Here is a 20,765-nt window from a genome sequence, read left to right as displayed (position 1 = left end):
CATTGACACTCCTGTGAGTCACTGTGAATAAAGGAAGCCTTTCCCTCCAGTAGCAGCAGAGACAGCCAGAGCCCATTTGATGGCTTTCTCTTCCCTTTCTCTCTCAGATCCTCTCCTTTCTGCTCCCACTTTAGGATCATTAATGCGAGATGAATCATCCCTCAGCTAAACTTTGATTGTCTCTTGGTCTGATTTAGTCTCTTCTTGGGTCCAAGGAGATTTCCTAGATCTCCAAAAGAGAATACTCCAGGGTCTTTGCAAACTTGGACTTGTTCAGCTGTAATGATGTCTGCAAGGGTTGTCATGGCAACAGGGACAGGTGTATTACTTGGAGTGCTCCATTTCCTGTGTGTGTTTGCGTGCCTGAGAGTGTGTATGATGGGTGGGTTCATGTGTACACATGGGTGCCTGCACTCAAGAGAATGAAGTTATTCAATATTCTTTGTCGGCCAGGCATTCCTCAATAAGTGACCACCTTCTCCAAGCTATTAGTTTGTTGTCATAATTTGGACTTTAGAGGATGGACTGATAAAATCTCATGTCTTTTCAAGTGGGCCTGAAACCAATCCTTTTCTACAGTTCTATAAGACCAATTGGTATCCTTACGAAAGTCTTATTTGTTTCAGCTCACATAATAAAACAAGTGTCCGAGTTCATTCCTTCGCTCAGTTAGCAAATTGCTTTTGGAGAACCTACTATGGGTAAAACTCTGTTCTACATGCTGTAGGAGGGACAGAAAACGTGATCCTGGTCCTCATGTTAAAGTAGCAACATGAACATTTCTTAACTTAAAAAGTTAAATTACAAATGTAATTAAATGCCCAATGAGACAGTAAATGGTGAGGTTGAGAAGAAAGGGAGAGATTACTTCTGATTAAGGGCTGAGACTTGAGCTGAACTTCAAAGGATGGATAGAATTTGAATAGAGAGAGCAGTCAGGGCAACAGAACCAAGAGAGAGGTGGGGATGGGTGGACCTTTTTCAACCAGCACTTGGTAAGCAAGCACTTAGGATTTGTCAGCCACTGCACTGGGTTCTAGAAATAGAAAGACCAAAAAAAAAAAAAAATGAAGGATCTCTCCTTAAGGAGCTTGCGTTCTATTTGAGAAGTCCATCATTCTGGGGTAGACCAATTTAACTGGACTTTAGTGGCTTGGTAAGTAATGCAGAATTAGAAGCCAGAGCCAGATTGTGGAGGATCTTGAATGCCAGGCCGGGGAGTTACTTTGTCTTGAAGGTGAGAGGGAGTCGAGGGTTTCTGAGCAAAGGTGTGACATACAAATTGTGTGTGTTTGTGTGTGCGTGCGTGTGCATGCATGCAGGAGCAGCAGGTAGATTAAGCTGGAGAGGCATCAGAGAATTACTGAGTGAGACTAGAAACCATGTTTTTTACATTAGCTCAAGTCAACCCAATTCAATAGCAAAAATTCAGGTTTGTTCTTAGAGTTAGAGTAGAAAAAACAAGAGAGTTGGTCAGTGGCCTCCATCACAAATCGCTTGGAAGCTGGCCACCATCTTCTGCCTTTTGTGTGTCTTTTTTACATGAAGTGCTGCCCAAAATATTGTTCTGTTCCAGGAGAAAGGCTGCTCTGTGCTGTGGGGGTGACTCATTGCCATTGTTACAACATCCTCCCTCATTGGCCCCACCTAGGTCCCTGGTGCTGTGCAGAAGGCCCTTCCCATAACTGCACAGAGGTTCATTGTGTCAGCTGGCATGGGCCAGAACATGTTGAGACTGTAGCAAGGTGGGGAAAGGGAGAAAAATTAAGCCAGTCTGGACTGTGCAAAAACTCCCTGCACCTTCTTCTGTAATGCTGTTGTGCCACCTGCTATAGTATGAAAGAGGAGGGAATTTGTATAATAGGATGATTAAATGAGCATGCTAGATCTCCTGGCACATAGTAGGTGCCACTTGCTAAATATTTTTTTGGGACTGTTTTATTTCAGCCATATCATTTAACTTATGTTTCAATTTCTTCATCTGTAAAAATGTAGGGATTGGGATGAATTTTTTTTAAAGTTCATTCTAAGCCCGATGATCTTATGATCTCCAGGATGGAATGATGCCATGGACAGAAGGATGGGCCTGTAGTCAGGAAGACCTGAGTTCAGATCTGGTCTCAGGCATTTCGTAACTGTGTGACTTTGGGCAAGTCACTTAACCTGTTTGCCTCTGTTTCCTCATCTGTAAAATGGGGATAATAGTAGGACCTACCTCCTAGGTTTATGGTGAGAATCAAATGAGACATTTGTAAAGCACTTAGCACATACTTAGGGGTGTAGGGTGTGTTCAGGGAGAACCAGGACCTTTGGTGTGATGGCTGCCAAGCCCTTTTCGGGGCTCTTTCAACCTTTGGTGTCCACTTGTTCCACCTACCTCTCATCTGTGACTCCAAGAAGCTGCAGCATGTGCAGTGGCCACACCCCGGCAGACCATTTCAGCAGACAGGCCAAACCAGGTTGAGGGTAACCAAGGGTTCCCAAATCCATTGGTGAATTAGGGGGGTGTCTACCCCAAATATGTGAAGACTTCCTCTGGTGGAATGGGTGGATGAGAACAATTTGTTCCAACGACCATGAAGGCAGATGAAGCAGGCGATGTGGAGTGCTTAGAGATTGGTTAGACACCGAAGACACCAAGGTCATCCACTGCATCCTGAGCCATTGCCAGCTGTCTTGACTCTGTTCTGCCCCTCAACTATGATGACTCTGGAGGAGAGAGTGAGGCTGATGCCTTCATGCAACTCTGCCTAACTTAAATCCGATTTACACACGAATCAAAAGACATCACCCATACCATTTCACTATTATGCTGACCTTCTAAAGGTCTCTCAAGAACTTTGGATTTGACCGTGCAATGTGGGAGACACTGGCACAGGACCATTCAGCATGGCGTGCCCACATCAGAAAGGGTGCTGTGCTCTTTGAGCAAAGCAGAATTGAGACAGCACAAAGTAAACACAGGATGTGTAAATCTGGGATATCCACCTCAAATATTCACACAGACTATCTGTGCCCAACCTGCAGTAGGTAGAGCATTTCAAGCTCATGTTGGTCTGATCAGCCATAGTCAGACACACTGAGATTTCACTTTATCATGGTGATGTCATTTTGGTCCTCTTCTAAGATGAAGGACGACAACCAATCAGCACAGTGCCTGGCACACGTAGTAAGAGTTATATAAATGTTAGCTATTATTATTTATTAGGTGGTACCACCCTATTTTCCCTGAATCAATGCCTCCATTCCAGTCTGACTACTCTACTCCTTCCCCCCCCACCCCCATATTCACCCTGTGCTTTCCCACTTATGGGCTCGAGTTGTCTCATGCCTTGAAACAGCCCTTTCCACTCCCACTCTTAAAGTCTGCTGACTTTCTACTAATGTACAGCTTAAATATTGCTTCTCCGAGATTTATTCCTTCATTTTCTTTGTGAAGTGGAATGTCCAAGGGAGAGGGAGGATTCAGTCCTTGACAACCAACTCCCTCAACCTAGGATATAATCATAGAAAATAACAGGCACATTAACAAGATGTGAAACTAAGTGTAAACGTGAATATACCTTTAATCAAATCTTTAGGAAGGATGGGGAAAGTTCCTAGATTGAATTAGAAGGAACAACTGCCATTGGCCACATTGGCCATGGTCCTCATTGTCCTGTGGTAAAACAGACAATACAGAGGCAAGAGAAGGAAATAAGGAGGCAAAGAAGCAAAACAGGGTTGGAATGAATATGACAAATGTATTTTTTGTTTTTTAGTTTCTCAGTTGTGTCTGATTCTTTATGACTAATTTGGCGTTTTCTTGGCAAAGATATTGGAGCAGTTTGCCATTTCCTTTTCCAACTCATTTTGCAGAAGAGGAAACTGAGGCCAACGGTTAAGTGACTTGCACAGGGTCACACAGCTGCTAAGTGTCTGAGGCTGGATTTGAACTTAAGTCTTGACTCGAGGCCTAGGGCCACCTAGATGCCCAACAAATTTAATAAGTACTTTGAAAATAGAAAAATAGACTGGTCTGACTACGGTTTCATTTGTATAGAGAATTGCAGGAGAGCCTCTTTGCCAATGCACATCTGAACTTTCTCTGCTACCTACGGTACTAGAGAGTTGCCCAGAGCACTTGGATGCAGTTTTTCTTGACCTCAGGAGCAGCTGTCCAGTTCACCAAATTGTATGTAATAAGAGATTCATATACAATCCTCTTTATTTTGTTTGTTTGTTCTTTATTAGTGGACGAGGTGGCATCTGAGGCCTTGCATGACTCATGGTCCCAAATTGCTGGATCTCCTGGGCCTTGGTATCTTGATTTGTAAAACAGAAAAGGAGGAGGGGGCCAGAGGCTGCACTTAAATGACTGTCCTGTGGGGTCCCTTCTAGCTGTGGGTCAAGGCTCCAGTGCTTCTGTGTGAATGTAAATGATGTCAGAAGATTTAGCTACCTTGCATGAAGCAAAGGGATGTTAAAACCATCTGGTCTTTCCTCTGTGGTAGGAATGAAACTTACTTAGTCCTCAGTGGACGTCAGAGGTGTCAAACACACTGCTAGCCTGCCCCAGGGAACATTCACCAGTGGGGCCCACTAGCTTAAAATGTAAATGGGAAATGTTTAACTAAATAAATTTTAAAATACAATAAAACATAGATAATATAACATTTTACAGGAAGCAGCCCTCCGGGATGAGACTTCCTTATACACCTTTATTGTAGGGTACTGGGAAAACCCCATAGTCTGCAGCCATGAAAGACAGAGGGGCAGGGCGGGGCGGGGCGGGGCGGAGCTGATTTTCAAGAACAGCTGGGAGCCATGAGAGAAGCCAGCAGCCAGCTCAGCTTTGTGGGCCTTGAACTGAAGGTTAGAGTCTACTCTTTTGTGTTGGACTTTTCCAACGCCTTCACAGCTTTGCAGCTTTCTTCCTTGATTGCTAATTCAGCCCACTTAATTATTTTGCCATTTTGAGCTATAGAAAGCCTTAGAGAATAACCTCCAAGTAGACTGGGTGCTTCCTTTAGAAGCCTCAGGGCAAGGGAAAAATTAAGAAACTGACTTTGAGGACCATAGCCTGCTTGGGCACCCTGGTGGGAGAGCCAGAGGGGCCAAAGGATTAGGGAGAGCCCTAAAAGCACAGGTGGAGAGTTAGGGGGAGTCTTAGAGGACCTGTAGGCCAAATCTTACATTTTATAGATGAGGAAATTGAGGCCCCGAGAAAGCTTGTGACTTTGCCCAAAGGGTCAGTTGTAAATTGGAATTTGAATTCAGGTCCAGCACTTAAGAAAGTGGGATGGGAGGGGGGAGGGGAGGAATCAAAGAAGTAGCTCAGTAACAGAGCATCAGCAGTAAGCAATAAGACAAGGCCCAGAGTGCCCCGCAATGTGTTCTAGAGGCAGGGTGGGGTACACGGGATATCCATCCTGAGATACTTCGAAACCATGTGACCTTGGGTAAGTCTCTTAATCTGACTGCCTTATCTGTAAAATGATAATATAGAATATAATTACATAATATATAATATATTACATGCATAATAATAAAAGGATTGTGACAGCACCCACTTCGCAAGGTTGTTGCAGGAACAAATGGGATCATTGTGAAGCATGTAAGCATGGCCCCTGGCCTGGAGCTTCATATGTTAGTTATAATTATTGTGATACAACAAAGTATGATTTATGTATTATGGTAAAACTGATGAATGATCGCTTTGTTAAGTGAATAGTGGCTAGAGGGACAGCTTGGAGCTAGAAAGACCAAAATTTAAATCCTACCCGAGGTACCTTTTTTTAAGCTGTATGAACTACAAAGAAATTAGATAGCCCAAGTTTCCTCTTCTATAGGAGGAAGAGGGTTTTGGTGAACATCAGATGGGATAGTGTGTGTAGGGTCCTTTGCAAACCTTCAAGGTATATGTAAATGTTTATTTTAACACTGTTGTGCTTGCTATGACTGGGTGCTTATCCCTGAAAGGTTAAGCTAATGACCAGAAGTGATTTGCCACTTAATAGAAACTTAATCCTTGGTAAGGAAAAATAGGATGAAGTTTTGCTCGAACTGTTAAAAGGCCTATTTTGGAATCGTCTCATTTTCACGATATTTCAACTCTGTGGTTCCGAACATGCCACTTATCAGAAAGGCTCCCATCTGGAAGATGCTGCTCTAGGAGCTTGATCAGCATCGTGATGATGAATGATGATGATGGGGGCTGCTTCTTCAGGATGGGATTGGCATAAATTCTGACTAATGGAGGGTGCTTTTGGCTGGTACTCAGTGGGGAAGTGGTGTTTAACCTGCCGTTAAACGGGTGTGAAATTCTCTGCTCAAGATTGCAGTACAGAACATTGCCCAATAAAGATTAAAAAAGAGGAGAAAGATGAAAGGCACTCTCATTTTCAATTCTACTTTTTTTTATCCTAGAGGAACTTTGTTTTAAGCTGCTCTTTTAAACTTGGAAGTTGGCTACAAGGTTTAGAAATCACATCTTCTACAATTCTGAAAGACTCATAATGGAAAATGCTATCTGACTCCAAAGAAAGAACTGATGGAAGCTGAATACAGATCAAAGCATACTATTTTATACTTAATTTTTTTCGTGGTTTTTTGTCTGGATTTCTTTCAAAGCAAGAGTAATATGGAAATATATGTTACATATCAGATTGTTTGCCTTTTCAGTGAGGTGGGGTGAGAAGAGAAGGAAGGAAAGAATTTGGTACTCAAAAATATTTTTTAAAAAATGTTAAAAATTGTTTTTACATTTAATTAGGGGAAAATTTTTTTGTAAACAATTGTCTTCTGTTCTGAGGGTAAACTTGGAGGATAAAATTTAAATTAGGGAGATTGAGGTTAGAACCAAAGCACTTTGCTAATCAAAGGGTCCTTGAGTGGGTGAGATGAGAACAATTGTGGAACCCAGCTACTTATTCCCCAGTTCCTAGAAGAACGGGCAGGGCTAGGCATCCCTACTACATGGGATTTTACAGTTAAATTACCTGTAAGTTCAAAGATTCTTGGAGCTGCAAGGCCTCTCAGAGGTCATCCAATCCAACTCTTTAGGTTTTACAGACATGAAGACCGAGGCTCAGAAAGCAGGCAGTGAATACCCAGAGTCAGAAGACAGAACCAACGATAATAATAACCAGCACTGATAGTGTCTCCTACGTGTCAGGCGCTGCGTCAAGCCCCTTACAAATATTATTTTGTTTGAAAGAGGTACTAGTTGCCGAGCCAGGATTCAAACCCAAGTCTTATGACTACAGATAATGCGTATCTGTCCACTTTTGCTGTCTCTGTATTTGAAAGGTAAAAACGTAAGACAAGACCAAAGTTAGGGACAACCTTCATCTTGTTCCTCCCCAGGCCGAAATGATGAGAAAAGAAAAGAAAATGGGAAAAGATCATGAGAAAAGATTGCAGAGCAGAGGACAATGGTCCAGGGCCTGAAGGGGCAGCGACAGAGGCAGTGGGGGATGTAGATGTACTGTACGTGGCATCAGGGATCCCTTTGTTCCAGTTCCCTGTGTGATGCATTTGAGCTGTGTGAGCACGGGCAAATCACTTAGCCCCTCCTGGTAAAATGGGAGTGATAACTTGGAGCATTTTGATTACTATAAATGCCCAAGTTAACTACAAAGGACTTATGAAGGAAGATACCATCTGCATCCAGAGAAAGAATTGATGAATAGAAGTGTCGTGAATGATTTTATATCTCCAGGGCAAGGGAGGTGGTAGGGGAGAGGAAAAAAAAAAACAATTTACATGATCGCTTTATTATATATTTAAAAGTAATAGCAAGGTGTATATATATTTGCAGTTTCATGTGGAAGCATCTTTTTTATTACACTGTGTTATGGAAATGCTTGTTCTTTTCCCACAGATTAAAAATAAACCACATTTTTAAAAAATACGGGTGCTAATACCTTTAGGGCTCAGGTCCAAAGATTGTTAAAAGGCTGAAATGATATCCTAGGGTTATAAGACATCTAGTCAAAACCCTTATTTTATATGTAGGGCTCACTTTCCCAACTCCCACTCAGCCTGGCCAGTTAGATCCCCCAAAAGTGGCTGATGACCTTCCTAGAGATAACCCAGAGGAAATGAGATTAAAATAGTTAGGAAATATTCAACAGAATAATGGAAAAAGCAACATATTATTAACAATATAAATGTGGCTTTTTTAAAGTCGATATGCAGCCAGTAGGGATCCTGCTGACTCCCTTCTAAGTTTGGCACCACTGCTAAAGCCTGCTCTTTGTGTGCACACAGTTTGTTTTCTTTTCATCCTTGGTTAAGATTGCCCCATTTTACTTTACCTGATAAGAAGGGACTGATCCATAACAAGGTGATGGGGTGGGGGGAAGGCTGGCTGGGTTTTCCCAAGGCACCCAAATTCCTAGTTATAGCCTTTGTTTGCTCCTCAAATGACATTCATTATATGGATGACATTACTAAACCTCTGTGGAACCAGGCCCTGTTTTTAAAATGAGATCTGACTTGTAGACTCAGCTGAGTCTGGCCAAGGAGTCCTGCCACCAACCACGGCTAGTTTTATGATCTTGGACAAGAGGGTCACAGACGTTTCTGATACTAAGTCCATCTACTATAAATTGAACATAATACCTGTATGCCTACTCACTGGAGCTGTTACAAAGTTCAGAGTTCAGATGCTAAAGTATAGGAAGGACTAAGTAAACATTAAAGTCCGATATATGTATAGGCTATTAGGAGAACTGCTCCAGAGTTAAACCTGGTTTTCATTTTAGGGTAATTTGGGGGTCATTCTGTCCAGAGAGAACCTTATAAGTTCTTATTTTCTTTTAATTATTTTTTTATTTTATTCTGAATTTAAAAAATAAAATAACATTTTCTTAATATAGAATAGAAAAAAGACAATTGCATATGAATTGTAAATCCATTATGTACAACTTGCTGTTCCTTATAAATACAAAATAAAGCTATATAAATTTCCCCCCCTTTTTAATGGAATAAATTTGTTCTGTTGGGCAGCTTAAACAAGAACCAATGTGTGCTAAAAGTTTTCTTCCCTGTGCAGGACCCAAAAGGCTAACATTGCATGAAGGGGAATTGGGGGATGGGTTTGACAAGGAAGCAGTTGGTTGAGGTTCATACAGGTAGAAAAAGGTGAGAGCAGTTTAGTTCTCCAGCTGTTGTCAAGTGGGAGATATAGAGATCAAAGATTGGTACTAAGGTAATCAAAGGTGCGGCCTGAGTACAGGCAGGTGTTCTGCCCTGGGGAAAATAGGGAGAAGAGACAGATGTAAGGCCACTAGCAAACACTGTCCTCATTGGGGAAAGGAGATGCAAATGACTGGTAGGCTGATGGAGTCAGAGGACCTAATCCCAGCACTGTTAGGTGTGATGTTCATCAAGACTCTTCCCCTTTATGGGCCTCGGTTTCCTTATCCATCAAATGAATGGCTTGGATTAAATAAGTTTTGAAGGCATTTCCATCTCTAGATTCCGTGAAACCAGACGTTCATACCCATTAGGTCTGAGGATCTTAACAGACTAAAGGTCTCCTCCAAGACTAGTGAACATCTGAGGTCACATTGGAACTAGGATCTTTCTGGTTCCAGTTCCAGTACCTTCTCTGCTTTTGTCAAATGCAATCCATGGGGCATCCTTGGGGAAACCAAATAAAAGTGTTTTGGGGAATTACTTAACAAAATAAATATGAATAGAGTAAAACATAGATAATAGTACATTTTACAACCAAGTCAGTATGTAGCCTGCAAGGATCCTTGTGTGTGGTTTGGGGGCCACCTCTGTTTTCTACCCCCTGCTTTCTCAAAGGGTAAGCGAGCAATAACAATGAGAAAGGTTTGGGAAGGCACGTGTCATAGAAAACTGAGTGTTATATAATCATCTATATAGAGAGATCTAAGAAACACATATTCCTATGTATATCTCCTTGTTCTTTTTCCTTCCTTTCTTGAAGACTGTGGCAGGGAGGTGAAGAACATGACATGCAAGTGAATTGGATCTAAGTGAGGGAGGGCTGTGCCATCGCCAGACTCGTTGTCTCCTCCAGAGTCATCTGGGTCCAGTGGCCAGATACAGATCAGGATGACTGGAGATGGTCCCAGATGCAGTGGGAAACCTTGACCTTTTTAACCTAAAGTCTTTAACAGGTCTGACTGAGAGAACACCCATTCAGTGATTATGGATGGGTTAGAGACAGATAAAGAGTGGCCTCTTTCACTTAGTCCAAAAAAAAATCAGTCTGGGAGAGGAAGACCCTCCTGGTCTCTGGCCAAAATAAAAACAATTTCTATTTACATTTACTCTGAGCCAATCAGGGCCTGAACAGTGACCAAATGGGGCTTGGCCTGGAGCCAATTGTTGGCCAATCAACGAGAGCCAAAGTGATCTGAGTTTAAGACTTACCATTAAGAAAAAAATTTAGCTGCTATATCCCAAGATATCTTGTAAGAGTTTAGCGATTAAAATTTATATTCCTTTGGGCAGAGCACCCACAGAACAGAAAGGAGAGAGGGAAAGAAGGAAGGAAGAGCTGTGTTGCTCAAATGGTCAGTTAGAGGTGCTGGGGCAGCTCCTACTACTCACAGATGTTGTTTGTTATTTCTCTTTCCTTCTCGGAAAGACTCCACTTTAATCCAATTCACTTGTTTGTCATGCATCACCTACATGATGGATTTTTTTTTTGACTAGGTAAAAGAAGTCATTCTTTGCTTCCTTTCTTATCTAGCCTTAATCACTAAATAGGCATTGCCTCAGTCAAACTGAGACTTGGTAAAGATCTTAGCTTGGTGGGAAAAGAGGATGTCAGAATAACAGCATGCACTTTCTGAAACACTGCCTCCAAGCCTAGCCAAATAACTGTAAAAAATGGCTCTAAACAAATTCTGGAGTTCAGAAGGCACAGAATGACAGAGTGAAGCGGATCTCCAGCCCAGTACAGCCTGGAAGGTCTCCAAGAAGTGTATATCATGCCATGGTGGGGGCACAGAACAGTCCAGGGTGGGCCATGCAGGCACAGACACGACCTTAGAAGGCCGCAAAGAGACTGAATCTCTCAAACTACTTGCTAAAGGATACCCAAAAAATGCTGAAGAAAATAACGCTGTAAAAAATTGAATAACCCAAATGACAAAAGAAATCCAAAAAGCCTATTAAGAGAAGAATGCCCTGAAAGGAAGGATTAGCCATATCAAAAAGGGGGGGAAGGGGGGGTCCAAAAGCTCACTGAAGAAAATAATTCCTTAAAGATTAGAGTGGAACAGATGGAAGTTAATGACTTTATGAAAAATCAAGAAATTATAAAACAAAATCAGAGGAATGAAAAAATAGCAGACTGTGTGAAATATCTCATTGGAAAACCAATGACCTGGAAAATAGATCCAGGAGAGACAATTTAAAAATTATGGGATTACAATAAGATCAGGGGTGAAACAAGGTTGTCCATTATCACCACTATTATTCAATATGGTACTAGAAATGTTAGCTGTAGCAATTAGACAAGATAAAGATATTCAAGGAATAAGAATAGCCAAAGAAGAAACTAAGTAATCACTCTTTGCAGATGATATGATGATTTACCTAGAGAATCCCAGAGATTCAAGTAAAAAATTACTAGAATTAATAAACAACTTTGGCAAAGTTGCAGGTTACAAAATAAACCCACACAAATCTTCTGCGTTCCTATATATTAGCAACAAAGTCCAACAGCAAGAGATAGAAAGAGAAATCCCATTTAAAGCTAGGGTAGACAGCATAAAATACTTAGGAGTCTACCTGCCAAAACAAACCCAGGGATTATATGAACACAATTACAAGACACTTTTTGCACAAATAAAGTCAGATTTAAGTAAGTGGAAAAACATTAGTTGCTCATGTGTAGGCTGTGCTAATATAATAAAAATGACAATTCTACCTAAATTAATATACTTATTTAGTGCCATACCAATTAAACTATCAGACAATTACTTTCTAGAGCTGGATAAAATAATATCAAAATTCATTTGGAAAAACAAAAGGTCCAGAATATCAAAGGGACTAATGAAAAGAAATGCTTGGGAAGGTGGCCTAGCGCTACCAGACCTCAAACTGTACTATAAAGCAGCAATTATCAAAACCACTTGGTATTGGCTAAGAAACAGAGAGGTAGACAAGTGGAATAGACTTGGCACTAAAGATGCAGTAGGCAAGGACTATAGCAACCTTCTGTTTGATAAACCCAAGGACCCCAGTTTCTGGGATAAGAACTCATTGTTTGACAAAAATTGCTGGGAAAACTGGATAACAGTGTGGCAGAAATTAGGCATAGACCCATACCTGACACCGTACACAAGAATAAAGTCCAAATGGGTACATGATTTAGATATAAAGATTGATACCATGAATAAACTGGAGAAGCAAGGAATAGTGTATTTATCAGATCTATGGAGAAGGGAAGAATTCTTTACTAAAGGAGAGATAGAAAGCATTATGAAATGCAAAATGGATAATTTTGATTACATTAAACTGAGAAGTTTTTGCACAACCAAACCCAATGCAACCAAAATCTGGAGGGATGTAGTAAATTGGGAAAGAATTTTTACAGCTAAGCTCGGGGATAAAGGCCTCATTTCTAGAATATATAGAGAACTGACCCAAATGTATAATCATACAAGTCATTCCCCAATTGATAAATGGTCAAAGGATATGAACAGGCAATTTTCAGAGGAAGAAATTAAAGCTATCTATAATCATATGAAAAAATGCTCTAAATCACTATTGATTAGAGAGATGCAAATCAAAACAACTCTGAGGTACCACATCACACCTATAAGATTGGCAAACATGAGAGAACAAGAAAATGATAAATGCTGGAGAGGATGTGGGAGAGTTGGAACACTAATTCATTGTTGGTGGAGCTGCGAGCTGATCCAACCATTCTGGAGAGCAATTTGGAACTATGCCCAAAGGGCTACAAAAATGTGCATACCCTTTGACCCAGCAATATCACTACTAGGACTATATCCCCAAGAGATCATAAAAATGGGAAAGGGTCCCACATGTACAAAAATATTTATAGCAGCACTCTATGTAGTTGCCAAAAACTGGAAGTCAAGGGGATGTCCATCAATTGGGGAATGGCTGAATAAATTATGGTATATGAATGTAATGGAGTACTATTGTGCCATAAGAAATGATGAACAAGAAGACTTCAGAGAGGCCTGGAAGGACTTATATGACCTGATTCTGAGTGAAAGGAGCAGAACCAGGAGAACTTTGTGCACAGCAACGACCACAGTGTGTGAGAGTTTTTTCTGGTAGACTTGGAATTTTGTAATAACACAAAAACTTCTTATAAAAAAAAAAAATCCCAAAGGTGGTTCTCAAGGCAAAATGCCTTCCACACTCAGAGAAAGAAATATGGAAGTCACTCACAAAATGTAGCAGATCATGTTTGTGTATGTGTATGTGTTTGTGTATCATGTTCTGATTTGTTATATGATTTCTTTCATTTATTTTAGTCTGACTACATAGCATGACTATAGTGAAAATATACTCAATAGGAAAGTATATGTAGAATCTATACAGAATTGTATGCAGTCGTGGGGAGGGAGGGGGGTAGTGGGGGGTAGATGGGAGGGATAAAATCTCAATTGTATGGCAGTGATTGTTAAACATTAAAAAATAAAAAAAAATTTAAAAAAATTATAATAAAAAAAAATTATGGGATTACCTAAAATCCATGATCATAAAAAGACCCTAGACATCATCTTTCAAGAAAATTATCAAGGAAAACTGCCCTGATATTCTAGAACCAGAGGGCAAAATAAATATTGAAAGAATCCACCAATCACCTCCTGAAAGAAACCCCAAAAGGAGAACTCCTAGGAATATTGTAGCCAAATTCCAGAGTTACCAGGTCAAAGAGAAGATACTGCAAGCAGCCAGAAAGAATTGTGGAAATACAGTCAGGATAACACAAGATCTAGAAAGCTTCTATATTAAGAGATTGAAAGGCTTGGAATATGATATTCCAGCAAAACTGAGTATAATACTGCAGGGAAAAAAGTGGTCATCCAATGAAATGGATGATTTTCAAGCATTCTTGATGAAAAGACCAGAGCTGAATAGAAAATTTGATTTTCAAACACAAGAATCAAGAGAAGCATGAAAAGGTAAAGAGAAATCATAAGAAACTTACTAAAGTTGAACTGTTTATATTCCTACATAGATAATATTTAAACTCTTGAGACTTTTCTCAGTATGAGGGTAGTTGGAGGGATTATATACGTATAGACAGAGGGCATAGGGTAAGTTGAATAGGAAGGGAGGATATCTAGAAGAAAAATATTGAGAAGAGAAAGGGAAAAATAGAATGGGACAAATTATCTCTCAGATAAAAGAGGAAAGAAAAAGCATTTTCAAAGAAAGAGAAGAGAGGGGAGGTGAGAGAGAAAGAGTGAACCTTTCTCTCATCAGATTTGGCTTACAGAGGGAATAACATGCACATTCAATTTGCTATGACACTATCTTACACTGCAGGAAAGAAGGGGATAAGCAGGTTTTGAGGGAATGATAGAAGGGAGGGCAAATGGGAGGAAGGCATAATTAGAAGTAAATATTTTTGAGGAGGGACAAGATCAAAAGAGAATAGAATAAATGGGGGGCAGGATAGGATGGAAGGAAATGTAGTTAGTCTTCCACAAGATGACTTTTATAGAAGTATTTTGTTTAACTACACATATATAACATATATTGAATTGCTTTCCTTCTTAGTAGGAATGGGTGGGGAGGGGGGAAGGGAGAGAAGTTGGAATTCAAAAGTTTAAAAAACAAATGTTAAAAATTGTTTTTACATGCAACTGGGAAAAAAGAAATATAGGTGATGGGGCATAGAAATCTACCTTGTCCTCCAAGAAAATAGAGGGGATGGGGATAAGAGAAGGGAGGGATGTGATAAGGAGGACAGATGGGAAGAAGGGGTAATCAGAACGCATGCTGTCATGGGGTGGGTGGAGGGGAGAAAATTTGGAACTCAAAATCTTGTGGAAATGAACATTGAAAACTAAAAATAAATCAATTAGAATTAAAAGATAAAAAAAGAAAAAAACCTAAAGACCTTAGTTTAAAAAGACCAAGGTTTATATCTGGCCACTGGACCTAGATGTCTCCAGAGGAAAAAGTAAGGCTGGTGACTGCACAGCCTTCCCTCATTTTAAATGTTTATCTATCTCCTAAATTAATGACCCCAAAGAACTAACTGTGAGAAGCATGGTCCTGTAGAAAAAGTGATAGGAAATCCTTACTTCACTTACTAGCTACATACCCATGGAGAAGTCAATCATCCCCCCAGCCTGTTTCCTCATCTGTAAAAAGTTGATTAATTTCTTGGTTTTCAGTGAATTCTACTTAATGGCATAATATGAATCATGAGCCATTGTAATGTTTTGCTCTGGCTGTGGGCCTGTAGCATAGTCCCTGCACAACAATATCAGTAAAATGCTCTAGGATTTCACTACAACCTTTGCTACCATAAATGTGCTGGTCTCTGCACAAACCACCCAAAGGGCCGAGAATGTTATTCTTTGTCCCATCTGACTCACTCGCACTACATGGTCTGTGTAGCTTCATTCCCATACCACCAGGCAATTTATTTCAGCTTTTGAGCAAGGTGCCTGGGATCCTGGAAAATAGAGCTAGCCGGAAGTTTGGGCTACAACCTCTTGGTTGTAGCTCTGGTAATAACAGGGAAATCTCATGCACAGCATGGCAAAAGAGGAGTTGGAGCATAGACTTGGGGTCCGAAGGGCTCTTGGTCCTCCGCTTTTCTGCCCTTTAATGTTGTAGATGAGGCCCAGAGAGTTTGTGTTTTGCCCAAGGTACTAAGTGGCAAAGGTTATAAATATAGTGGTCTGTGCAGTGGATCCTGCTGGCTTTCCTGCCTCCCCGCCCTTCCCCTACATCTACTCAGGAGAGGTTGCTGAGGGGACAGAGGGATAGAAGACCACTGCTGTGGTCCATCACATTGCTGCAGTCAGGAGTATCTAGAAGTAATGGATGGGACGGTGGCTTGGGCAGGCTGAGTTTCCTCACCTTTAGAATGAGGGTTTAGACTAGATGACCTTTCAGGTCCCTTCCTGCTTAGAAATCTTAAGATAGATAATATTGGGGTTATAAGCACAGATGTGATTTCTTTCCTGGGGGTTTGGGTAATAGAGGAAACTTAAACAAGAGAAAGTGGGTAAAAACGCTATGTAAATGTCAGTTAGCCACATAAGGACTGAGAATGTGATTTCCCCAGTGTGACAATTCCCTGTGCTGATAGCAGTCACAATCCATTTGTAATTTATAATCTTAGAAAGTTGACCAAGCCAGCATTGAGGTCACTGCCAGTAAGCCTTTTTCCTGGGGGTTGGCACATTGCTTGAGCTCTGGAGTTAAGAAAGTGTAGCCAGATAAGCCAAGTGAACCTGCATTAAGTCTGGCATCAATATGGTGAGCCACCTGGGAATAGGGGGCCATGGGGATGGCTAGGGAGGCCCACACTGACCCAAGTAAGAAGAAAAGTAGATCAAAGATCCCTTGTCAATCAGTGCTAGGGATGGGATGGGCCCATTAGTGGCTTGTATTTCAGAACTGGACAAGACAGGGAAATCCAGTCAAAGGAAAGGAAGGGGGATGGTTGATCAAGAGGGCCCGATTGTGTCTTTCCTGTGGTCACACAGCTAATAAGCATCAGATGTAAGATATGAATCCAGGTCTTATGCTTGTAAGTTCTAGCATTAATCACTGTGATGTGTTATTCAGAATGGGAAGTAGTAACATGGCACCGTCCACCTCACAGTATTTTGTTTGAAAGTGCTTTGTAAATCTTAATGTCCTGTGGAAGTGTGAGTTCTCCTTATTCTCCCATTTGGAAAACATACTGCTTGAGATTGTGAACATCAGGCAAGGGTTCTTTTGAGGTCTGTGAACCTTTAAATATACACACACACACACACACACACACACACACACACGTATTGCTGACTACTTCAATGTGATTGATTCCTTACATAGTATAATCCTGTGTATTTTATTTTGTGTATTTAAAAACATTATATTTTGAAGGGTCTATGGGCTTTACCAACCTTCCAATGGGAGTGAATAAGTCCAAGACCCTTAAAACATTAAGAATCTCTGTCATAAGGGAATGGAGAACATAAGCTGGCCTTTGACAAGCATAGATGTCATTTTTATAGAGGAGAGATTGTGTTCATCCTTCATTGCCAAAGACGACCGTGCCATCAGAGAAATGAGTTCATGACTTGCACTTGACTTTGTTTTGAGTGAGGGAGGGCTGTGCAGGTCACCAGCCTCACTTCTCCTCCATTGCCATCTGAACCCAGTGACCAGATATTCATCAGGATGACTGGAGATGGCCCAGGATGCAGTGGGAGACCTTGGGTCCTTTAGGCCAAGGTCTTTGCAGGTACTCACTTAGGGTGAGGCAACGCCTATTCATTGAATAGGCCCGTTTAAGAAGTTGCCAGGGCATGGCCCCTTTAATGAGGCCAAGAAAAAGAAAGACATCAGGCTGGGTGGGAACCAGCAACAGTTACTACTGATAATCACTGTAAAGCCTGGAGGGTCCAGAGAGGCCCTTAGGCAGAGGAGAGATAGCCAATAAGACAAAGTGGAGGAACTCAGAAAGGAGGTGGAATCCAACACAGAGAAGCCAAAAAAAAAAAAATTCAGGTTGGGCTGGGAACAGGAGAACACATGTGAAGCACAACCTGGCTCAAGAGAGAAAGAGAAAGAAATCCCCCTGAATAGAAAATAACCACCAAAAAAGGGGGACATCCCTCTTGGGGAGAAAAATACCAAAGAAATTAGCAAGGAAAAATGGAAAGAAAATAGAGAAGAGACCAGAAGAAAAATGCGGACAAAAATGAACAACTCCAAAGGCATGGTGCTGGAACGTGGTGTTTGTTGTGGCATCACAGCGGCTGGCCTTCCAACATCTGCTACAACCCCGAGTGCACACAGACCCACCCAACCTAGCCCTGTCAAACCTCAAATGAATTTCCGAGAAGACCTGAAGTTAAGGCCCGGCCAACAGAAATCTTACCCTGCCTTCTGTTTTTGTGTTCTTCCCTTTCATCTTCTCCTTTCCATCTCTTTTTTCTTCTGTCTTTTCATATTTTCTATCTTCCTCCTTTCCCCTATCTTCCTTCCTGTCTATCATTCTTTGTGTGTTCTCCTCTCTCATCACTTCTTTTTTCTTTCTTACTCACAAAGACCAGTGTCCCTCGGAAATCTGACACCCCCATGAGTGGTTTGTCTGCACAACAGGCTGTGTAGGAGTTTCAGGCCCATGGTTGTAGTTAGAAGGTAATGACTGTAATCTCGGAGTTCTCTGGCCAGACAAGCGAGTCTCTGGAGAGAGGGACTGCTGGCGTCAGTAAGCCGGTTCTTGGATCTGTAAAACGGTCTGGCCTTTTTGAAGTGTGTTCTAGTGGCCTCAGGATAGATGGGCATGCCTCCAGCCCTTGGAGATCAGGTGGAAAGAGAGCCAGCATCTGGCCTCACTGGCCAGTTCCTTCAGCTGCCAACACTGGATATGAAATCTCCATGTCTTGAGATTTTACACATGCACACACACACTTTCCCTGGAGGGAGTCAGAGACAACTTACATAGAGACATTGATTCATAGCTTGTCTGAGCTGGAAGACACCTTAGAGATGGTGATAATAACTGATAAGTATCTGGGGCTTTAATGCGGGCCAAGTATTTTACATAAATTATCACCTGAGCCTCATAACAAGATTGCAAAAGTAGGAACTGCAGGAATAATTATCCCCATTTTACAGAGGAGAGAACTGAGGCACAGAGATGTTAAATGATGGCCTGGAATTTGAATTCAGTTCTCACCCATTCAGTTGATAGATGATGATCCAGACCCAAAGGATTGACGTAACTTGCCCATGCTCAGGACTTCTGCCAATCACATGTCACTCTGTACTGTAATGGAAAGAGTGCTGGATTTAGGAGAAGCTTGGCTTGAAATCTCTCCTGATATTTTACTGGCTGTTTGCTCATGGGCAGAGAGGATTAGACCAGACCAGAAAGGACTCATCACACAAATGCCTCATCCACCCATGGTACAGCCCAACCCTGAGGCTGTTCTGGCCACGTCTTTAGAGGTCAATTGGTTTCTGCTGAGTATGGGAGTGGAGAGGGGGAAAAAGGTTGGGGAAGTAAGGAGAACGAGAAAAAAATTCTCAAGATCAATATTGACTTTCAAGGCACTTCCTGGTAATAGAGCCCATCCCTAGGGAAAGAAATCTCAGGGCTCCGTAGACTCAGGTATGTTCCTAGTCACATCTGCTGGGGCAGCAACACATCCTTTTTTGTCTGCCTGGTTACATTTTCCATGATTTTAATTGAACCTTCTGCAATAAGCCTATTCATTCTTGCTGCCCAGAATCCAAATGCCTCCTAATATTACCTCTGGCTTTAAAAAAAAAAAGTTACTAACAGATAAAATGCTGGCTATGTCCAGGGCCCTGATGTGTGTTTGTTTACACACTGGTTGGAATCCCACAGTTGGGTGGTTGTGTGGGGACAGCCTTTCTTCAGGCCGCTGCTGGACCAGAGCTATCTCAGGCTCTCCATTTCCTTCTGAAAGGTGGTAGTTTGGATTGGAATGAGATACCCCCCCAGTACCTGCCAAGTTCAACACACAACTGAGACAAACAGGGCTCTATCCATGAGAGGCCTTGGGGGCCCCCAGGCTACTCAAAGGGGGCAGTTCAGTTCCCAAATACCAAAGCCAGCCTGTGGCTGGCCTCCACAGAACAACAGCCAGCTTCAAGACAGGAATGAATCTACTCGGCAAAAGATCAAGGGTGGGGAAGTGGGGTGGCTGGAAGATCAAGAAGGAATGTGAACTGTGGCCCTGGGAGGGAACCTGGGGTCTAGTTTCCACTTGTTGCCTCAGTCCCTTTCATATACCCTCCCCCCCCCCCCCCCTTGCTTGGATACTTTACCTTCGGCCTAAAAATAACCTCCCATAAGGTTTTTTATTCTTGTTTTTGTTTTAAAACAGGCTGCTCAAGATGTGTTTTCCAGAGAGAGAAAAAGCAGAAAATAGGAGAAGAGCATCCAAGTGCTGGCAGAGGCCTAGGGGAAAGGCCCCTTTCAATACCCTCATTTCCATCCTCACTGAACAATCTTGGTCGTTTGAAGCAGCAGCTACTTAGGCAAGGCCTCTGAGGTCACAGGGCCCAGGCCAAAAACCTCTCTACCTGCCCCCTCCTGACACCTGGCTTTGTCCTACACCCAATTCTCTTCTCCCTCTCCCAGAAAAATCATAAAGTTCAAAAGAGACTTGCCACAAACCAGCTGAACCCCTAAAAGATAACCCATCTCTTCCAGGACAGCTGCCTTGCCCTCCACTGGCTGGACCCTTGTTGGGGTTGGCCAGAGGCCTGGCTGAAGAAATGAAATCTCTAAATATTTCATATTTGCATTATTCCCAACACCCCTGTCTTTTCCCTCAATAAACCTTTAATCAGAGCTGCTAATATACCCACAAAATGGATAATTCCAGTTTGGTTTCTTCTCCTCTGTAAAAGGAAAAACAAAGCTTCCAAATAACGTTACCATACCATCTGGGATATCTTGGTTAACTAAAAGTTGACTTGGAGGACTTTTTTGTTGCTGTTCAGCTCTTTAAACAAACCAGGCTAGTAGTCTAGGGGTGGGACATGAAATAACTCAGATGGTACAGCTAGTGTCTGTCACTGATTAGCAG

Source organism: Notamacropus eugenii, chromosome 3 (genome assembly GCF_028372415.1).
Source record: "Notamacropus eugenii isolate mMacEug1 chromosome 3, mMacEug1.pri_v2, whole genome shotgun sequence".
NCBI lineage: Eukaryota > Metazoa > Chordata > Mammalia > Diprotodontia > Macropodidae > Notamacropus > Notamacropus eugenii.
This window is presented reverse-complemented; position numbering follows the sequence as displayed.